The following is a 24,371-nucleotide window of genomic DNA, read 5'->3' on the forward strand; positions in this document are numbered from 1 at the left end:
TATATATATATATATATATATATATATATATTATTTTCGGTATGGTTTTAAGCGTTGATTTCTAACGAAATAGGTTTATAATATTTGAAGTTAAACTAAGTTTAGAATCATTTGGAATGTATTAGAGGTGATAGGGAAGTCTTATGTGATTCCGATCAAAAAGTCAACTATCGGAATTAACGAAAGTATAACGTCTAAGTTAAAAATAATTAAATCTGATTTTATTGGAAGATCTTTTCTGGGATATTTTTATTGGAAGTTGTAAATTATCTCGTTAGAAACGTACAGGCGAAAACCTCATCGAAAACGGAGTTTCGAGCGAAAAGTTATGCAATTTTTAGTGTTTAGGGGTAAAACGGGTACCCAAACCGGGTCAAACCCGACTCAACTCGGGTTTTTACCCATTGAAACACGATTTTGAGTCATTTTCCTGCCATTTTCAGTTCGTCACCATCCCTATGGGAGATTTTCACATACATGATCAATCTTGATCAAGTTTTGAAGATTAAATCAAGATTTTGAGTGTTTTTGAAGTATCAAATCTAGTAATCAAGGTATGAACTCTTAATTTTTGGATTAACCCTTGTAATTAGTGAGTTATTAAGAGATTAGGGTTTGATCAAAGTGGGTTTACCACTGATTTAATGAAATTAGGCATGAGTTTATGTTATTAACCTAGAATCTTAAATGGAAATCAAGTAACTACATGTAAACTTGAGAATTAATCATATGGTTTAAGAGTAATTAGTGAAAATTAATAATGAAACCCATGGTTTATACTTGAATTAGAATGGATTACTAAAATATTCAGTGTTATCATTGTAAAAGAAGAACTTGGTGATATTGATCATGAGGTTTGATCATGTAAAGGGTAAAATGAAATTATAAAGGGTATAATTGTCCTGTTTTTGTAAAAATCACCAAAAATTATAGAAAAATCGTATGGAGATGTGCTATATATCCCTGGAAAGCTGAGAATGTCTACTTTGATTTTTGTTTTAAAACCAAAATCTAATTCCGGACTTAAAATGGGTGAAAACAGCTATATGTTCAGTGCAGTAAGGCTGAATTTTGACAGCTTTGGAACATTTTGACAGCTTTAGGATGCTGTTTTGTAAAATTCATAGTAAATTATAGAAAAATCATAAAAATGTGAGGTCAGTGGCATTAGAAAGATATAAGAGTCTATTTTATTAATATGTATAATTTATTAGTTATTTTGACATTTAATAAGGGTAAAACAGATCTGCAAGTGACAGCTATACAAAGAACAAAAACTAAAATTTCTAAATTGAAAACAACATAACTTGAGAGTAGTTGAGTAATTGCTTATGAAATTTGAAATATGAACTCCAGGGGTATAATTGAAGGTTTTAGAGGCCTGAGGATGGTGTAATTTCATCAGAAAAAGAGGAATTTTATCGCAACATTCGGTTACAGCACAGTGAGTTCAATATAGGGACAATTGTATGTTATGTGTTATATGTGCAATGTGCTTTCTTGTGTTATTGATCTAAGGGGTTATTACTTGATATTGATTTTGATGCCTTTGGCCATGTAGAGAATGACTCGTATCACTTTGGTATTGGCTTTGTGCCTTTAACCATGTAGAGCATGACTCGTATCACTTTGGTATTGGCTTCGGGCTAGGTAGGGCTGAAAGCCTGTATATTCTAGCAACATGATTAAAAAGGGATTGTGTTTTATGTGCCTCTTGGGCTGGAATTTATGATGCTTATGATCCTAAATTATTGTGTCTTAATTATTGTAATCCCTTGAATCTAACCGTTTATTGATTTGGAAAGTCCTTCATTTGATACACATATAAGCCTTTGTTGTCCTTTGTTTCTTTTTGTTCCTGTCATATTGTTATGTATATGGCATAGCGTTATATTGTATCTATTTTTGAACTCACTAAGTGACGCCCATTTATCCCTTTTAGTGTTTAACTATTTCAGGTGATAAGCATCCAGAGTAAACACGCTTTGTTGGAGGACTTAGAGTAGTTGACACTACTACGTTTTTACTTGGTATACATATATGTATATGGATTATAAATTCCTGGGTAGTTATGTATTTATACAACTAGTTATGAAACTTTGTAAAAACCCTTTTAGTTGGTTTGTATCCATGCTTTTGTATTTAGACCACTAGTGTGAATTATAATTATGAATATGCATGTAGCATGTTTGGCTTTATGGTAATTTTAGTGAATGGGGTCTTACAATTATGGTATCAGAGCACTGGTTTAAGCGAACTAAATACCACGAATTGGTATTTAGACTTAAACTGTTGGAAGTTCAATATATGAACAAATTTATTGTCCGTATATGGATACAAACCATAGGAAAGACTTAACTGGGGTGTTGGGTAATGATAAATCCTTATATTCTTACGTGTTATGTTACTCCAAAATTTTCAGAGCAATAGCTGAGCAGGAGGGTAGTCATACACCAGATGTGGGTGGAGATCTTCATCTTAATGAGGGAGATACTCCAATATCCCCTCGTGAGGAGCGGCTTTTGGATAAACTTACTGGTGTTATTCGACAAACTCTCGAACAACACAAAAGGGATAGTGATAAGGGTAAAGAGAAAGCCACCGGAGAGTCTTCAAGAGAGAAAGCGAAACGTCCCTCATTCAAAACTTTCAAGAGTAGTGGTGCTACAGAGTTTTTAGGTGTCCTTGATCCCATTGTTGTTCTTACCTGGATCCAGAACACAGAAAAAGTATTTCGTATCTCCCATGTGGTTAATGAAGACAAGGTTAACTATGCTTCTGCAATGCTCATTGGAGAAGCCTTAGTCTGGTGGGAAGCGACATTTGAAGCTCTTAACGAGTATGACCAGGAGAATTTATCTTGGGAGATGTTTAAAATCCGCTTTCTAGGAAAATATTGTCCTCTAGATATGAGGAGAAGACTGGAGAAGGAGTTCCTCGAACTTAAGCAAGGAGGAATGACTGTGACCGAATATGAAACTCAATTCAATCAAAAGGCACGGTTTGCTGCGAAGTATATCCCGACTGAAGACGATAAAAGCCAGTTATTCATGGAAGGGTTACGGTATGAAATCCGTGATTTCGTGATCAATCGGGATATTCTATCATTCGATAAAGCTGTTGAGTATTCCCGAAAGCGCGAGCATGACTTAGAGATACGTGGTGCCACTCTTTCTGTCCCGAAGCATCCACGTGTTGATCGAACTGTTTCTGTTTCAACTAATCCATTAGGTCGATCTGCTCAATCTGATCTTAGCACAAAAGTACAATCTCAGAGCGCCTTTCGTGGTCGCGGTCGGCCACAATCTTTTTCTCTTCAGTCGAGAGCTCCACCACCATGCCAGAAATGTGGAAAGAGCCACCAAGGTCAATGCAGGGTAGGAAAAGGACCAGTGATTTGCTATGGATGCGGAGAAACAGGTCATATGAAGCCCGTTTGCCCGATGAGGAATGTTACATGTTATGCTTGCGGTGTTACTGGCCACAGAAAGCGTTTCTGCCCTACTCTTACCAGCCAAATGGTGAGAAGTCAAGCTTCCGTTCAACAACCAGTGGGTACTTCAACCCAAAAGGAGGATGTGCCAAAGGCTAAAGGCCGTGCATTCCAGATTACCCCAGAGGAGGCACGCGAGGACCCGAATGTTGTGACTGGTACATTTCTCGTCAATTCTAGACCTGCTCACATCTTATTTGATTCTGGTGCCTCAGATTCTTTTGTGTCTCGTGAATTTGCGCGTTCTTTTCAAATTGCTTGTTATGCACTCGCCCAACCATTTCATGTAGATACCGCGGGAAGTGTATCATTACTTGTTGATAAAGTCTATAGAGATTGTGTCATAGAAATTGAAGGTTATAATTTTCTTGCCAATTTGATTCCTATCTCCCTACCCAACTTTGATATCATTCTCGGCATGGACTGGTTGTCAAAGAACCGTGCAGAACTCTTGTGCTATGAAAAGATAGTACGCATTCCTATTGAAGGGGAGAATCCTATTTATGTCTATGGTGAACAAAGAATCTTCAAAATAATCTCTTTCCTTAAAGCTCGTAAATTCATATCGAAGGGGTGTTCTATCTATCTGGCCTACTCAGTTGATGTCTCAAAAGAGGAGAAGAAAACGGTAAATGATGTTCATGTTGTTAACGAATATCCTGATGTTTTCCCTGATGACTTGCCTGGCCTTCCTCCGGATAGGCAAGTAGAATTCCGAATTGACCTTGTGCCTGGTGCTGCTCCGATTGCAAAGACTCCTTATCGTCTCGCGCCAACAGAGATGAAAGAAATGATGATCCAACTGCAGGAATTACTTGACAAAGGTTTTATCCGACCGAGTACTTCTCCCTGGGGTGCTCCTGTATTGTTTGTCAAGAAGAAGGACGGATCGATGCGGATGTGCATTGATTATCGTGAGCTGAATAAGGTGACTATCAAAAACAAGTACCCACTAACTCGCATTGATGATTTATTTGATCAACTTCAGGGTGTTAGCTATTTCTCGAAGATTGATTTGAGATCTGGATATCATCAGTTGAAAGTTCACGAGCAGGATGTGCCGAAGACTGCTTTTCATACTCGATATGGGCATTATGAATTCCTTGTTATGCCGTTTGGTTTAACAAATGCTCCTGTTGTATTCATGGATATGATGAATCGGGTATGTCGCCCAATGCTCGATAAATCAGTCATCGTATTCATTGACGATATTCTAATCTATTCCAAGTCTGAATCTGATCATGCCATTCATATTCGTGCGGTGTTAGAACTTCTTCGAAAGGAGAAACTATATGCTAAATTCTCGAAATGTGAATTCTGGCTTCGCCAAGTTCAATTTCTTGGCCATGTTATTTCTAGTGATGGTGTATCTGTAGATCCTATCAAAATCGAAGCCATTCAAAATTGGGAAGTGCCCCGTAATGCTTCCGAAATTCGTAGTTTCTTGGGTCTCGCGGGATATTACCGGAGATTCATTAAAGACTTTTCTCGTATAGCCGTACCGCTCACGAGTCTTACAAGGAAGGAAGTAAAGTTTGAATGGGGTGAAGCCCAAGAAAAAGCTTTCTCAACTCTAAAAGATCTTTTGACTCATGCTCCAATCTTATCACTCCCAGAAGGTGATGATGATTTCTCCGTATACAGCGATGCTTCAAGATTGGGACTCGGTTGTGTGTTGATGCAACATGGCAAAGTGATAGCCTATGCCTCAAGACAACTGAAAGATTATGAAAAGAATTATCCCACTCATGATCTCGAACTCGCTGCAGTGGTATTTGCCCTAAAACTTTGGAGACATTATCTTTTTGGTACAAAATGCCAATTATTTACTGACCACAAAAGTCTCAAGTACATATTCAGTCAGCAAACTTTGAATATGAGACAACAACGAGCCATGGAGCTGATCAAAGATTATGACTGTAAAATCCTATATCATCCTGGAAAAGCCAATGTAGTTGCCGATGCACTTAGCAGAAAAATTTATCGTAATAGTATGTGTTATGCTATTACTCATACCACAGTAAAATTCACTATTCTAGATGAACTAAAGAAATGGCAAGAAGAGGCCCTAAAGCCAAAAAATGTGAAGAAAGAAGGGATGATACATTATAATGATGCTTTACTTGATGATCCGCGAGGATTAAAAGTATTCAAGAATCGGCTATAGATTCCAAAGATTGGTGGATTAAGACAGAAGATTTTAGATGAAGCCCATAAATCTAAACTTTCAATACATCCTGGTACAAGTAAAATGTACTATGATGTAAGAGCTGATTATTGGTGGCCTGGATTAAAGAGAGACATTGGAAGATATGTACAGGAATGCTTAGTATGCTTACAAGTCAAAGCAGAGCACCAAAAGCCTTATGGAACCCCAGAAAGTCTTAGTGTTCCTGTATGGAAATGGGAAGAACTGTCCATGGATTTTATTACCAAATTGCCAAAGACTGTTAGACAACATGATAGCATTTGGGTAATTGTCGGTCGCCTGACTAAAAGCGCTCATTTTCTTGCCATGCGTGAAATGGCTCCAATGGAGAAATACGCACAAGTATACTTGGATGAAATTGTTGCAAGACACGGTGTGCCATTAAAGATCATTTCCGATCGTGATACTCGCTTCACTTCTCACTTTTGGGCAAGTATGCAACGTGAAATGGGATCTCGAGTTGCTCTCAGCACAGCTTATCATCCCCAGACAGATGGTCAGACAGAGAGAACAATCCAAACCGTAGAAGATATGCTTCGTGCATGTGTCTTGGAGTTCGGTGGTAACTGGGATAAATATTTACCTCTTGTTGAATTTTCGTATAATAACAGTTACCACGCTTCAATCAAAATGCCACCATATGAAGCATTATATGGTCGCAAATGTCGTACACCATTGTGTTGGCGAGACATAGGACAAAAGATCCTTGGAGGCCCTGAAATGATTCAAGACACCACCGACAAGATTCAAATTGTACGAGAAAGAATGAAAGCGGCCCAGGATCGACAAAAGTCCTATACAGAAAAGAGGAGACGACCCATAGAATTCCAGGTGGGTGATTTCGTAATGCTAAAAGTATCCCCGTGGAAAGGCATTATGCGATTTGGGAAGAAAGGAAAACTAAGTCCTAGATTTGTTGGTCCTTTCAAAATCATCCAGAGAGTTGGTAAACAAGCATACCGCTTGGAATTGCCGGAAGATTTGGCAGGTATTCATGATGTGTTTCATGTGAGCTATCTACGCAAATGCTTGAGCATCTATGATGAGACAGTTCCATTATCCGAGGTGAAATTGGATAATAAGTTAAGATATTTAGAAGAACCTGAAGAGATTATAAATGAGAGAACGGTTGATCTGCGTAATAAAGAAGTGGAGTTAGTGCTTGTCAAGTGAAAACATCATCGAGGCCCAAATTATACTTGGGAAAATAAGAATGACATAAGAGAAAAATATCCCCGCTTGTTTAAATCGTCGTGATTTCGGGGACGAAATCCTCAAAAGGAGGAGGTATTTGTAACATACACTTTAGTAACCTTGTTTAATTATCATGTTTCATATGATTGTTAGTTTAAAAATGAATATTATTATATATTATGTTGTTTTAAACGTTTAAAGTAGGTAGTTATAGTAAAATAGTATTGTAAGCGTTTAAAATATATATATATATATATATATATATATATATATATATATATATATTATTTTCGGTATGGTTTTAAGCGTTGATTTCTAACGAAATAGGTTTATAATATTTGAAGTTAAACTAAGTTTAGAATCATTTGGAATGTATTAGAGGTGATAGGGAAGTCTTATGTGATTCCGATCAAAAAGTCAACTATCGGAATTAACGAAAGTATAACGTCTAAGTTAAAAATAATTAAATCTGATTTTATTGGAAGATCTTTTCTGGGATATTTTTATTGGAAGTTGTAAATTATCTCGTTAGAAACGTACAGGCGAAAACCTCATCGAAAACGGAGTTTCGAGCGAAAAGTTATGCAATTTTTAGTGTTTAGGGGTAAAACGGGTACCCAAACCGGGTCAAACCCGACTCAACTCGGGTTTTTACCCATTGAAACACGATTTTGAGTCATTTTCCTGCCATTTTCAGTTCGTCACCATCCCTATGGGAGATTTTCACATACATGATCAATCTTGATCAAGTTTTGAAGATTAAATCAAGATTTTGAGTGTTTTTGAAGTATCAAATCTAGTAATCAAGGTATGAACTCTTAATTTTTGGATTAACCCTTGTAATTAGTGAGTTATTAAGAGATTAGGGTTTGATCAAAGTGGGTTTACCACTGATTTAATGAAATTAGGCATGAGTTTATGTTATTAACCTAGAATCTTAAATGGAAATCAAGTAACTACATGTAAACATGAGAATTAATCATATGGTTTAAGAGTAATTAGTGAAAATTAATAATGAAACCCATGGTTTATACTTGAATTAGAATGGATTACTAAAATATTCAGTGTTATCATTGTAAAAGAAGAACTTGGTGATATTGATCATGAGGTTTGATCATGTAAAGGGTAAAATGAAATTATAAAGGGTATAATTGTCCTGTTTTTGTAAAAATCACCAAAAATTATAGAAAAATCGTATGGAGATGTGCTATATATCCCTGGAAAGCTGAGAATGTCTACTTTGATTTTTGTTTTAAAACCAAAATCTAATTCCGGACTTAAAATGGGTGAAAACAGCTATATGTTCAGTGCAGTAAGGCTGAATTTTGACAGCTTTGGAACATTTTGACAGCTTTAGGATGCTGTTTTGTAAAATTCATAGTAAATTATAGAAAAATCATAAAAATGTGAGGTCAGTGGCATTAGAAAGATATAAGAGTCTATTTTATTAATATGTATAATTTATTAGTTATTTTGACATTTAATAAGGGTAAAACAGATCTGCAAGTGACAGCTATACAAAGAACAAAAACTAAAATTTCTAAATTGAAAACAACATAACTTGAGAGTAGTTGAGTAATTGCTTATGAAATTTGAAATATGAACTCCAGGGGTATAATTGAAGGTTTTAGAGGCCTGAGGATGGTGTAATTTCATCAGAAAAAGAGGAATTTTATCGCAACATTCGGTTACAGCACAGTGAGTTCAATATAGGGACAATTGTATGTTATGTGTTATATGTGCAATGTGCTTTCTTGTGTTATTGATCTAAGTGGTTATTACTTGATATTGATTTTGATGCCTTTGGCCATGTAGAGCATGACTCGTATCACTTTGGTATTGGCTTTGTGCCTTTAACCATGTAGAGCATGACTCGTATCACTTTGGTATTGGCTTCGGGCTAGGTAGGGTTGAAAGCCTGTATATTCTAGCAACATGATTAAAAAGGGATTGTGTTTTATGTGCCTCTTGGGCTGGAATTTATGATGCTTATGATCCTAAATTATTGTGTCTTAATTATTGTAATCCCTTGAATCTAACCGTTTATTGATTTGGAAAGTCCTTCATTTGATACACATATAAGCCTTTGTTGTCCTTTGTTTCTTTTTGTTCCTGTCATATTGTTATGTATATGGCATAGCGTTATATTGTATCTATTTTTGAACTCACTAAGTGACGCCCATTTATCCCTTTTAGTGTTTAACTATTTCAGGTGATAAGCATCCAGAGTAAACACGCTTTGTTGGAGGACTTAGAGTAGTTGACACTACTACGTTTTTACTTGGTATACATATATGTATATGGATTATAAATTCCTGGGTAGTTATGTATTTATACAACTAGTTATGAAACTTTGTAAAAACCCTTTTAGTTGGTTTGTATCCATGCTTTTGTATTTAGACCACTAGTGTGAATTATAATTATGAATATGCATGTAGCATGTTTGGCTTTATGGTAATTTTAGTGAATGGGGTCTTACAATTATGGTATCAGAGCACTGGTTTAAGCGAACTAAATACCACGAATTGGTATTTAGACTTAAACTGTTGGAAGTTCAATATATGAACAAATTTATTGTCCGTATATGGATACAAACCATAGGAAAGACTTAACTGGGGTGTTGGGTAATGATAAATCCTTATATTCTTACGTGTTATGTTACTCCAAAATTTTCAGAGCAATGGCTGAGCAGGAGGGTAGTCATACACCAGATGTGGGTGGAGATCTTCATCTTAATGAGGGAGATACTCCAATATCCCCTCGTGAGGAGCGGCTTTTGGATAAACTTACTGGTGTTATTCGACAAACTCTCGAACAACACAAAAGGGATAGTGATAAGGGTAAAGAGAAAGCCACCGGAGAGTCTTCAAGAGAGAAAGCGAAACGTCCCTCATTCAAAACTTTCAAGAGTAGTGGTGCTACAGAGTTTTTAGGTGTCCTTGATCCCATTGTTGTTCTTACCTGGATCCAGAACACAGAAAAAGTATTTCGTATCTCCCATGTGGTTAATGAAGACAAGGTTAACTATGCTTCTGCAATGCTCATTGGAGAAGCCTTAGTCTGGTGGGAAGCGACATTTGAAGCTCTTAACGAGTATGACCAGGAGAATTTATCTTGGGAGATGTTTAAAATCCGCTTTCTAGGAAAATATTGTCCTCTAGATATGAGGAGAAGACTGGAGAAGGAGTTCCTCGAACTTAAGCAAGGAGGAATGACTGTGACCGAATATGAAACTCAATTCAATCAAAAGGCACGGTTTGCTGCGAAGTATATCCCGACTGAAGACGATAAAAGCCAGTTATTCATGGAAGGGTTACGGTATGAAATCCGTGATTTCGTGATCAATCGGGATATTCTATCATTCGATAAAGCTGTTGAGTATTCCCGAAAGCGCGAGCATGACTTAGAGATACGTGGTGCCACTCTTTCTGTCCCGAAGCATCCACGTGTTGATCGAACTGTTTCTGTTTCAACTAATCCATTAGGTCGATCTGCTCAATCTGATCTTAGCACAAAAGTACAATCTCAGAGCGCCTTTCGTGGTCGCGGTCGGCCACAATCTTTTTCTCTTCAGTCGAGAGCTCCACCACCATGCCAGAAATGTGGAAAGAGCCACCAAGGTCAATGCAGGGTAGGAAAAGGACCAGTGATTTGCTATGGATGCGGAGAAACAGGTCATATGAAGCCCGTTTGCCCGATGAGGAATGTTACATGTTATGCTTGCGGTGTTACTGGCCACAGAAAGCGTTTCTGCCCTACTCTTACCAGCCAAATGGTGAGAAGTCAAGCTTCCGTTCAACAACCAGTGGGTACTTCAACCCAAAAGGAGGATGTGCCAAAGGCTAAAGGCCGTGCATTCCAGATTACCCCAGAGGAGGCACGCGAGGACCCGAATGTTGTGACTGGTACATTTCTCGTCAATTCTAGACCTGCTCACATCTTATTTGATTCTGGTGCCTCAGATTCTTTTGTGTCTCGTGAATTTGCGCGTTCTTTTCAAATTGCTTGTTATGCACTCGCCCAACCATTTCATGTAGATACCGCGGGAAGTGTATCATTACTTGTTGATAAAGTCTATAGAGATTGTGTCATAGAAATTGAAGGTTATAATTTTCTTGCCAATTTGATTCCTATCTCCCTACCCAACTTTGATATCATTCTCGGCATGGACTGGTTGTCAAAGAACCGTGCAGAACTCTTGTGCTATGAAAAGATAGTACGCATTCCTATTGAAGGGGAGAATCCTATTTATGTCTATGGTGAACAAAGAATCTTCAAAATAATCTCTTTCCTTAAAGCTCGTAAATTCATATCGAAGGGGTGTTCTATCTATCTGGCCTACTCAGTTGATGTCTCAAAAGAGGAGAAGAAAACGGTAAATGATGTTCATGTTGTTAACGAATATCCTGATGTTTTCCCTGATGACTTGCCTGGCCTTCCTCCGGATAGGCAAGTAGAATTCCGAATTGACCTTGTGCCTGGTGCTGCTCCGATTGCAAAGACTCCTTATCGTCTCGCGCCAACAGAGATGAAAGAAATGATGATCCAACTGCAGGAATTACTTGACAAAGGTTTTATCCGACCGAGTACTTCTCCCTGGGGTGCTCCTGTATTGTTTGTCAAGAAGAAGGACGGATCGATGCGGATGTGCATTGATTATCGTGAGCTGAATAAGGTGACTATCAAAAACAAGTACCCACTAACTCGCATTGATGATTTATTTGATCAACTTCAGGGTGTTAGCTATTTCTCGAAGATTGATTTGAGATCTGGATATCATCAGTTGAAAGTTCACGAGCAGGATGTGCCGAAGACTGCTTTTCATACTCGATATGGGCATTATGAATTCCTTGTTATGCCGTTTGGTTTAACAAATGCTCCTGCTGTATTCATGGATATGATGAATCGGGTATGTCGCCCAATGCTCGATAAATCAGTCATCGTATTCATTGACGATATTCTAATCTATTCCAAGTCTGAATCTGATCATGCCATTCATATTCGTGCGGTGTTAGAACTTCTTCGAAAGGAGAAACTATATGCTAAATTCTCGAAATGTGAATTCTGGCTTCGCCAAGTTCAATTTCTTGGCCATGTTATTTCTAGTGATGGTGTATCTGTAGATCCTATCAAAATCGAAGCCATTCAAAATTGGGAAGTGCCCCGTAATGCTTCCGAAATTCGTAGTTTCTTGGGTCTCGCGGGATATTACCGGAGATTCATTAAAGACTTTTCTCGTATAGCCGTACCGCTCACGAGTCTTACAAGGAAGGAAGTAAAGTTTGAATGGGGTGAAGCCCAAGAAAAAGCTTTCTCAACTCTAAAAGATCTTTTGACTCATGCTCCAATCTTATCACTCCCAGAAGGTGATGATGATTTCTCCGTATACAGCGATGCTTCAAGATTGGGACTCGGTTGTGTGTTGATGCAACATGGCAAAGTGATAGCCTATGCCTCAAGACAACTGAAAGATTATGAAAAGAATTATCCCACTCATGATCTCGAACTCGCTGCAGTGGTATTTGCCCTAAAACTTTGGAGGCATTATCTTTTTGGTACAAAATGCCAATTATTTACTGACCACAAAAGTCTCAAGTACATATTCAGTCAGCAAACTTTGAATATGAGACAACAACGAGCCATGGAGCTGATCAAAGATTATGACTGTAAAATCCTATATCATCCTGGAAAAGCCAATGTAGTTGCCGATGCACTTAGCAGAAAAATTTATCGTAATAGTATGTGTTATGCTATTACTCATACCACAGTAAAATTCACTATTCTAGATGAACTAAAGAAATGGCAAGAAGAGGCCCTAAAGCCAGAAAATGTGAAGAAAGAAGGGATGATACATTATAATGATGCTTTACTTGATGATCCGCGAGGATTAAAAGTATTCAAGAATCGGCTATAGATTCCAAAGATTGGTGGATTAAGACAGAAGATTTTAGATGAAGCCCATAAATCTAAACTTTCAATACATCCTGGTACAAGTAAAATGTACTATGATGTAAGAGCTGATTATTGGTGGCCTGGATTAAAGAGAGACATTGGAAGATATGTACAGGAATGCTTAGTATGCTTACAAGTCAAAGCAGAGCACCAAAAGCCTTATGGAACCCCAGAAAGTCTTAGTGTTCCTGTATGGAAATGGGAAGAACTGTCCATGGATTTTATTACCAAATTGCCAAAGACTGTTAGACAACATGATAGCATTTGGGTAATTGTCGGTCGCCTGACTAAAAGCGCTCATTTTCTTGCCATGCGTGAAATGGCTCCAATGGAGAAATACGCACAAGTATACTTGGATGAAATTGTTGCAAGACACGGTGTGCCATTAAAGATCATTTCCGATCGTGATACTCGCTTCACTTCTCACTTTTGGGCAAGTATGCAACGTGAAATGGGATCTCGAGTTGCTCTCAGCACAGCTTATCATCCCTAGACAGATGGTCAGACAGAGAGAACAATCCAAACCGTAGAAGATATGCTTCGTGCATGTGTCTTGGAGTTCGGTGGTAACTGGGATAAATATTTACCTCTTGTTGAATTTTCGTATAATAACAGTTACCACGCTTCAATCAAAATGCCACCATATGAAGCATTATATGGTCGCAAATGTCGTACACCATTGTGTTGGCGAGACATAGGACAAAAGATCCTTGGAGGCCCTGAAATGATTCAAGACACCACCGACAAGATTCAAATTGTACGAGAAAGAATGAAAGCGGCCCAGGATCGACAAAAGTCCTATACAGAAAAGAGGAGACGACCCATAGAATTCCAGGTGGGTGATTTCGTAATGCTAAAAGTATCCCCGTGGAAAGGCATTATGCGATTTGGGAAGAAAGGAAAACTAAGTCCTAGATTTGTTGGTCCTTTCAAAATCATCCAGAGAGTTGGTAAACAAGCATACCGCTTGGAATTGCCGGAAGATTTGGCAGGTATTCATGATGTGTTTCATGTGAGCTATCTACGCAAATGCTTGAGCATCTATGATGAGACAGTTCCATTATCCGAGGTGAAATTGGATAATAAGTTAAGATATTTAGAAGAACCTGAAGAGATTATAAATGAGAGAACGGTTGATCTGCGTAATAAAGAAGTGGAGTTAGTGCTTGTCAAGTGAAAACATCATCGAGGCCCAAATTATACTTGGGAAAATAAGAATGACATAAGAGAAAAATATCCCCGCTTGTTTAAATCGTCGTGATTTCGGGGACGAAATCCTCAAAAGGAGGAGGTATTTGTAACATACACTTTAGTAACCTTGTTTAATTATCATGTTTCATATGATTGTTAGTTTAAAAATGAATATTATTATATATTATGTTGTTTTAAACGTTTAAAGTAGGTAGTTATAGTAAAATAGTATTGTAAGCGTTTAAAATATATATATATATATATATATATATATATATATATATATATATATATATTATTTTCGGTATGGTTTTAAGCGTTGATTTCTAACGAAATAGGTTTATAATATTTGAAGTTAAACTAAGTTTAGAATCATTTGGAATGTATTAGAGGTGATAGGGAAGTCTTATGTGATTCCGATCAAAAAGTCAACTATCGGAATTAACGAAAGTATAACGTCTAAGTTAAAAATAATTAAATCTGATTTTATTGGAAGATCTTTTCTGGGATATTTTTATTGGAAGTTGTAAATTATCTCGTTAGAAACGTACAGGCGAAAACCTCATCGAAAACGGAGTTTCGAGCGAAAAGTTATGCAATTTTTAGTGTTTAGGGGTAAAACGGGTACCCAAACCGGGTCAAACCCGACTCAACTCGGGTTTTTACCCATTGAAACACGATTTTGAGTCATTTTCCTGCCATTTTCAGTTCGTCACCATCCCTATGGGAGATTTTCACATACATGATCAATCTTGATCAAGTTTTGAAGATTAAATCAAGATTTTGAGTGTTTTTGAAGTATCAAATCTAGTAATCAAGGTATGAACTCTTAATTTTTGGATTAACCCTTGTAATTAGTGAGTTATTAAGAGATTAGGGTTTGATCAAAGTGGGTTTACCACTGATTTAATGAAATTAGGCATGAGTTTATGTTATTAACCTAGAATCTTAAATGGAAATCAAGTAACTACATGTAAACATGAGAATTAATCATATGGTTTAAGAGTAATTAGTGAAAATTAATAATGAAACCCATGGTTTATACTTGAATTAGAATGGATTACTAAAATATTCAGTGTTATCATTGTAAAAGAAGAACTTGGTGATATTGATCATGAGGTTTGATCATGTAAAGGGTAAAATGAAATTATAAAGGGTATAATTGTCCTGTTTTTGTAAAAATCACCAAAAATTATAGAAAAATCGTATGGAGATGTGCTATATATCCCTGGAAAGCTGAGAATGTCTACTTTGATTTTTGTTTTAAAACCAAAATCTAATTCCGGACTTAAAATGGGTGAAAACAGCTATATGTTCAGTGCAGTAAGGCTGAATTTTGACAGCTTTGGAACATTTTGACAGCTTTAGGATGCTGTTTTGTAAAATTCATAGTAAATTATAGAAAAATCATAAAAATGTGAGGTCAGTGGCATTAGAAAGATATAAGAGTCTATTTTATTAATATGTATAATTCATTAGTTATTTTGACATTTAATAAGGGTAAAACAGATCTGCAAGTGACAGCTATACAAAGAACAAAAACTAAAATTTCTAAATTGAAAACAACATAACTTGAGAGTAGTTGAGTAATTGCTTATGAAATTTGAAATATGAACTCCAGGGGTATAATTGAAGGTTTTAGAGGCCTGAGGATGGTGTAATTTCATCAGAAAAAGAGGAATTTTATCGCAACATTCGGTTACAGCACAGTGAGTTCAATATAGGGACAATTGTATGTTATGTGTTATATGTGCAATGTGCTTTCTTGTGTTATTGATCTAAGTGGTTATTACTTGATATTGATTTTGATGCCTTTGGCCATGTAGAGCATGACTCGTATCACTTTGGTATTGGCTTTGTGCCTTTAACCATGTAGAGCATGACTCGTATCACTTTGGTATTGGCTTCGGGCTAGGTAGGGTTGAAAGCCTGTATATTCTAGCAACATGATTAAAAAGGGATTGTGTTTTATGTGCCTCTTGGGCTGGAATTTATGATGCTTATGATCCTAAATTATTGTGTCTTAATTATTGTAATCCCTTGAATCTAACCGTTTATTGATTTGGAAAGTCCTTCATTTGATACACATATAAGCCTTTGTTGTCCTTTGTTTCTTTTTGTTCCTGTCATATTGTTATGTATATGGCATAGCGTTATATTGTATCTATTTTTGAACTCACTAAGTGACGCCCATTTATCCCTTTTAGTGTTTAACTATTTCAGGTGATAAGCATCCAGAGTAAACACGCTTTGTTGGAGGACTTAGAGTAGTTGACACTACTACGTTTTTACTTGGTATACATATATGTATATGGATTATAAATTCCTGGGTAGTTATGTATTTATACAACTAGTTATGAAACTTTGTAAAAACCCTTTTAGTTGGTTTGTATCCATGCTTTTGTATTTAGACCACTAGTGTGAATTATAATTATGAATATGCATGTAGCATGTTTGGCTTTATGGTAATTTTAGTGAATGGGGTCTTACACAAATCGAAGACGAAATCAACCTCAATAGCCAAGGTTAGTTTAATCCTTCTACCGCCTCAGATCCCCCACCGCCCATCGTTAATTTAGAAGATCTCGAACCTTCTCCCATGTCCACCCGATCCGAGTCACCGCCATGACGAAAATTCAAGGCCACTTTTTTTGATTTCTTTCAAGTCGGCCTCCACGAACTCTATCATCAAACAATCCTCAGGTTTTCCATGTAAGGTTGTTGTATACAGTAATTGATCATCTTCGTGTGTTTTGTACGACTAAAATGAAGATGTTCATCGTTTTACTGTTGTTTTCCAATTACGGGAGCTAAGGGAAAGGTTTAGGATTCGAAGGGGGTTATGAATGGTAGGCACGGAAACACTTAGGAAAATGAAACCATGATTTTTTCTATGTTGCACACCAAGTGTTTGATTTAAATCGTCAAGGATATCAACCCTTCTTAGATCAACAACACGACTGATAACCTTATTTTCCTACCCATTCAACTTTGAAGGGCATAAAAGATAAGTCCACGTAGGTGACCACGAGGATTTATGTTACCTAATTAACTCATGTTCTTCTTCTTATCTGGTTTTAGAAGCTATTGACAAGTTGCAAAAAGAATGTTGACACATATATAGTCATCCCAATTGACCGTTTAGTGGATTTAATTTTGCTGACGAGCAGATACCCTTTTAGGATGGTTTTCTTCATGCTGATGATGTACTCCGCCAAGGTAATTAAAACATTGTTGTATTATATGGAAGTTACGTAGGAATAAGAGAGAAGGATGAAGCATATTTTTTCTACTACTTTGTTAAATCGGAACTAAATCCTCAAAGAAGACCCGCTCGCTGGAGGTCCTGGCTGTTCTATTGTCATTACTTTCTTATATCAAATCGGATAATAAATTGAAGGAGGCATCACTTTATTTATATTTGGTTTTGTTTTTGTAACATAAGGTGTGCAGTTTGCTCTTCATTTTCTACAAGGTAAAATCAATCAAATTGTATATTTATCATGCTTAGATTGCTCAGTTTCATTTTTTTTGGGTTTCTCAGGTATGCATTGTTTCGTAAAGGTTGAGTTAAAGAGAATTAAAAATAGTTTTAGGTGAAGGCCCCTATTTTCATAAATAAGTTGAGGTTTATTGAAGGCTTTGTTGATTTGGACACTGATGCTACCTTCCTTTATCAATCTAACTCTTTAGGTTCATGCTTCTCTGATATGGATTGAATAAGGTGGACACAATCTATGTTACTCTCTAGAAACCACAAAGCCACCAATCTGTTTAAGTGATGGTAAGTACATAGCTTTATTTTTTTCATAATTTCCAACCAAATGCTCATGTATTATGATGGGAAAATATCAGAAAGTGTAATCATTGGACGGAGCTTTAACATTTAGTATTGAAAAGCTTTTTAAAACAAAAAATCAGCTTACATACTTATATATTTAATTTGATTTGTCACTGTTGCAGGATGAGAAGATACTAAGAACCTTTATAAGTGATGGTCCTGTATGTGAAAGGAAATTTGCGCAATGTTTTTGTAGAAGAGAGTGCTCCAAGGTCTGTGGTACTTTCTTTTTTAAAGTAAAGAAAAAGTTACATTTTTTGTCCTTGAGTTTAACTGATTTTCTCGGTTTTCCTCCCTATGGTCTTTCAAAAGTTATGTGTTCAGTCTAGATGTTACATTTTTTGCATGGTTGGTCCGTAAAGCGTAGTTCGATTACACCTTAGCTCCAAAGTAAAATGACTATTTTGACCCCATTTTATTCTTCTTCAATTCAAACTCTAAAAAAGGTGTAAACTACTTTCATCTTATTTTTTAAAAATGTATGAAGGACATATTCTTGCAAATGAGTTTATTAGTGGGGGACTACAAACAACAGTAATCACCACATAACACAGATAAGAAGGTAAGAACATCTGTCTAAGTTTATAAATTTGTAGTTATTTGACAACGTACGCCAAGTGTTCGATAAATTGCTCAAACGAAACATACATCACAAAAAATGAATCGATGGTTTCTTTTCTTCACCTTTCTCAAGTATATGTATTTATTTTAATTTTTTTACCACTTCATCATAGGAAATGGAGACTTTACGTTCAGAAAGTAGTCGTCGGTAGAACCACATTTACAAACGACTGGTAAATATAAAAGTATTGGTGATCAACCAACTAATTTGGAAGAATATATCCATCCAATGCTTACAATATTGCTACATAACGTATATGTATGTGTTCCTAAGAAAAGGAATTTGTACATTTTTCTGGATCTCAAAAGAGCATGGAAACACCTAAAAGATCTTGAATGGAAATGGAAAAGAGATGGAACCATTTGTTTTGACAAAATTTTATGCATACTTACAACAATGAAACAACAAACACGGCCACCCTAAACAACAATATGTGAACTAGGGCAGCACCAAAGGCATTTCGGTCAAATTGTGTTCTTATTTACTAATGCAAAACATAGAATGTCATTCGTTTGGAATCAACCAAATTGTTCCAACCCCAGCAAAGCGGGGGAACCTTCACTAGTTAATGTTATAGCTAAAAAAACCGATTTATAATATGTTCAACAAAATAAATTTTCTAAGCTAAAAAAACCGATTTAAAAAAAACAATATTGGTTGTTATTATGGGCTCAAGTATGGCTGGGATAATCAACTAATTTTGTGCTCTAAGAAGATCGATCTTGATGCTGATTGAATGGATTAACAGGTGATTGTGTAAAATGTAATCAATTCTTCTAGAAGAATCCCAAGAACACATGAGTATTTGGCAAACCAGTTCACAAATAGACCAGCAGGTTCAAAATCGTAAGGATTTATGCAATTACAAAATATAAATTACACATGGATTCAATCAATTAGGTAATTTTTAAAAGATAAAACCATTTAAATATTACATAAGGGAAATTCTCATCAAAAAACAACAGAAAGTCAAAAACTATATGTAAATTTCATCTAAACTTAACTCTGAAATTACATCAATGCTGCAACCATGGTCATCATCCTTGAGTTATCAAAAATCCAATTAACTTCAACCTCAAATCGGAAATTAAAGATGGTTACTATAATTTCAATCAAAATTAGAAATCACGAGATAACTACTAATCATAATCATAAATTGGAAACTCAAGAAATTGAAAAGGTTAACATCATAAATTTCAGAAAAAATGCAGCACAGCTTCGAAGTCCTATAGGCTATAGTTCTACTCTTGAAGCCCTTATTACTTACCAGACTAAATTATTGGGCTAAATTATCTGGGTTAAACTTATATACATTATACATTATTTAAGTTCTGAAATTTCTAGTCTAGATCATAAGTTTCAAATATTGCTCCTCCTTACTAAAAATATATGCACAACACAATGGAGTATTACGATATCCTTTTGACTAAGAAACAACCTTAAAGGTAAAAAGAGAACCTTTTATCTTGTTTAACTGCATTCTCCTATGCTATAATGTAAATGTAATTGTCTTCTCACACTTTGTTAAAAAAATGTTGCTTAGATAGTTTTTGTGATGATATTGTTTGCACTTTGCATCTCTGAAGAGTAGTGCATAACATAATAATTTTGTGGTCTACCCCATTGAGTGCAACAAATACCTTATATAGGAACAAACTCACGTATTGAACTTCTTTATTCCATGTGCCTGAATTTTTTATTTTCGAAATTTTGGTTCTTATTTGGGGTTTTGCAAAAGCTTTTTTTTAATAGAATTTTTCTAACACTTTTGGTCCCTACTTGAAGTAAAATGATTGTATTATGTATCCCCCATCACCCCATGGCATGTCCCTTTTCCTTTTTGTTTAGTTTATAATATAATCATAATTTTAATTAAAAATAAATAACAAATATTCAAACATTTCTTTTAAAGACTTCTCAGTACCCAATTTCTTGAAGCAACCATGGATTTGGCTGGATCAATCGTGGATGATGGTGAACAAATTACTCACTTAATTTGGTCATAAAAATGTATGAAGAATTATACTTTGTCATTTGTCATTGGACGTTCATTTCGGATTCTTACAATATTGTACCTTCTATTCCTTCTATCAAGACATTATACATAGAATTTTAGGGTCATATCATTTATGTTGGATCCACATCGGATTTTAAACGGTTACCATTGTACTTGGGTTTTAAGCGATTCATTTTCATAAACATGTCCCTACCAGTGCATCCAATGATGTTTCGCTTATCTTTGTTATGTTGAATGTAGTTGTTACATAGGGGTGAGCAAAAACCGCACCGCAACTAAAATTAACCACAAAAACCGCATAAACCGCAACCGATAAACCGCATCCGCAATAAAAACCGATGGTGAGGGTTTCTGTTTTTCAAAAACCGCTAATTTGCGGTGCGGTGCGGTTATTAGTCTTCAAAAACCGCAAAAAAACCTGCACCACACCGCATATATTATATACAACTTTTTTTTTTATTAATTATTAATATATTAAATATTAAAAATAAGACAAGTTTCATGAATGAAAGATGAATGAAATAGTAGAAGACAAAAGTATGGTTTTTTGTTATGTTTAACTTTGAAAAATAGTGAATTTAGACAATTTTAAGAAATATATTGTTAATTACTATTGATTTGACGTTTTAAGATATTAATTGTTTGTGATTTAAGTTAATTGTCTTATACATTATGTTTTATTTTATTTTAATTATTACAAGTAATATGTTTGAATTCTTAAAACCGTTTGAGCTCTAAACTGTGGCTAAAAACCACACAAAATAACTGCACCAAATCCATATGGTTAATAACCGCAACATAAAAAAAACAAAACCGCACCGCAAAAATAACCGTCTAACAGCACCGCAAAAATAACCACACAAAGCGGTTTTGAAAACGGATTAACCGCATTTGCGGTTAGTGGTGAGGTTTTGGCTAATAACCGCACCGAACTGCACCATGCTCACCCCTATTGTTACATACATAAGAGGTTTGTATATTTTGTAAAGTGCACTGCAATGATCTGTATGGGTCGTGCATTTGTAGAATCTCCAAAAGAAACCTTTGTGGGTCGTACGTAGGATAACATTTAAAGTTACCGTGTGTGTGTGTGTGTATATATATATATATATATATATATATATATATATATATATATATATATATATATATATATATATATATATATGGCTAGGTTATTGTATTTTAATTATATCTATTGTGTGGATGAATAATTAATTGTGGACCAATCATTGTAGTTATTTTAAGAAAGTGATTAATAAATATTATTGAACTAAAAATAATTGAAATATATCATCTAATTTCACTATAAAAGTATTTTAGCCAGTTGAGATAAATTTAAAAAAGGAAAATTCCCGATTTTTGGGATAATTATATCTCTTAATTTAAAAATTTTGATTTTTTTAATTAGTTCAATTTTAATTGTAATGTAATTTTTAATTGTACCCGATTTTATTCTGTTAGAATGATATTCTATAAGAATGTCAGGATACCTATTTATGATAGAATACATATTTTGATTAAATGAACTTCTTGAAGAAAGACAAGATTCTTGAACCATTAGTTGAAAAATAACAAGATCATTGTATATTCATGGACATTTGAACGTCGATTCATACATATTATTCTGAAATAATAGTCTCATATATTTTAATACAGTTATACATATTCTAACAGAATCTCATAAAATTAAAACAAATTCTTAAAAAACATAGCATTCTTAAATATGCAAATTTTAAATAAATGCACTTGATCTTCTTCAATGGTTCAAAGTCGACTTGATTCCAACAATTCTAACGAGGAAGACATTCTGTGAGAATATCTGCCATGAAATTGAATTTTGTAAGAATAACATTCTGTGAGAATGATTTTATATTACAAACAATATTACAACTCTATTAATTCTAACAAAATATAGTTTACATGTCTGAGAAAATGAAAAACATCAACCAACTATATGAGCTCAAAATCTAAGGAAAATCTAACCTCAAGCAAAGAGGCTTTTATGGAAGATTTTATATACCTAGCTTCCGTAGAGTCATAATTCACTAACATCGTGGGCACAAGTCAATTGTATCAATCACTGGATATACAATTCTAAAATAACCCTAACATAATCATTCTTGAGAATACAAAAGTCGATTGTATCTCTTATATGAGAATCACAAAGTAACAATAACATTTAGGTATAGATACCAATAACATTAAAAATTAAGGGACAAAATGACCTAGAAGAAATATATATATATATATATATATATATATATATATATATATATATATATATATATATATATATATATATATACACACATGTATTAATTCAATTTCAAGTAAGGAAAATTCTTCACTTAACCTATCAGGTGTTTATAAGAGCATGCTAAAATGGTTTTCTTAGCAAAAGTAATAGCCTTAACTCCTAATTAAAACATGTTAGTTTTTAACAATTTACATTGCATTGGTCACCTTTTATAGATAACTAATTATACTCACTTTTTTATGATTGGAAAGCTAATTGATAGCACATGAACACTAACAACTTAAAAAAATAATTACAGTTTGAAGAGGAAATAATGCAATTACCAGTTACATAACTTGAATAAAAATTATATCCTAACCACATTTTCATATGAACTCTATATTAGAATTTTTTTGAATAGGTCCAATTTCTAAATTCAAAATTCAGTTAGAATAAAACCTTCAAGTTAATTATCTCTAACATAAAAGAAAGAAGAATGTTGGTTCCTGTGGAATTTGTCCCACGCAAATAAACCAAAGAAAAGGTGAAGTTTGAAAAGCATAATTTTTTTGGAAGGTGTTGTTCATCATTAGGTTAACAGAAAAAAATCCAGTTTAAGACAAAAGAAACCGGAGAGAAGCAGACCTAATTACTCAGATAAGGGCTAGTCCAGTAATGAGAAAATTTTCTAACGATTATAGCATGTAGTAAGGATGAAGACGCATACAGTAGGTTTTTGAGATGTGTACTTGATTTTTGGGAAACCTGAATTCCATCCATTGTGGGGATGACCTTCATGAAATTTCGTCCACCATGTGGTTGTGGTAGGAGACAAGGGCTTTCACGTAATAAGGATGAGGAGGTGTAGGAGGATGAGATTTTTTTGGGCAACAATATCATCGCCGAAATTGGCCCTCCTTTTTTTCGATCACCAGAGGGTTAGGGATTTTGAATGGGATAAAGTACGATGCCGTTGACTGTTTTAAAGAGACAGGAGGAAGACCCTATGATTATTAGAGATTAATTATGGAATTTAGTTTACCTTTAATTCAAATGACTATGTTATCTTATCCATGGTTTTAACATAATAGATAGTTAGAAAACATGAACCTACCTACCTATATATATATATATATATATATATATATATATATATATATATATATATATATATATATATATAATCTCAAACATAAAATTTTGGGTTGTCGTGGATGGAGCTTGAGCACTTTAGAACAAGAATAATTCCACAAAAGACTCTCCAAATAAATTTAAGACACACTAGATGTTAATAGAAGATTATAGACTATTATGGAAGTCCATATACGATTATGCAACATCTTGGAATACCATACAGCACCCTAGACTCATTTAAATAAAGTGTCTGAGACACTTATACAATATTCATGTGTTGCAAGATTATATATAGATTTAGAGCATCTTAGATACCTTTACAATATTCATATAGGGGTGTTCGTTTGGATGGATCGGTTTGATCCGATCCAATCAAGTGAACCAAATTGATTTTGGTTTTTAAAACATGGATCCGAATAGTCCAAAGTAAATTCAAATCCGATCCGATCCGATCCAATTACAACTCGGTTGGATCGGTT

General features: G+C 35.0%; 1 long non-coding RNA gene across 2 annotated transcripts; it reads left to right on the forward strand.

The window, feature by feature from the left end:
- Positions 1–3,236: 3,236 nt before the first annotated feature.
- LOC145001974 (uncharacterized) lies at positions 3,237–9,810 on the forward strand. Of its 2 annotated transcripts, XR_013661766.1 has the most exons (4): positions 3,237–3,651; positions 8,507–8,594; positions 9,109–9,180; positions 9,573–9,810. It is a non-coding gene; the product is annotated as an uncharacterized LOC145001974 (long non-coding RNA). The 2 variants fall into 2 exon arrangements; XR_013661765.1 differs by lacking the exon at positions 8,507–8,594.
- The last annotated feature ends 14,561 nt before the right edge of the window (positions 9,811–24,371 follow it).

This window comes from Lactuca saligna, chromosome 6 (genome assembly GCF_052625555.1).
Source record: "Lactuca saligna cultivar CGN05327 chromosome 6, ASM5262555v1, whole genome shotgun sequence".
In the NCBI taxonomy this organism is placed as follows: domain Eukaryota; kingdom Viridiplantae; phylum Streptophyta; class Magnoliopsida; order Asterales; family Asteraceae; genus Lactuca; species Lactuca saligna.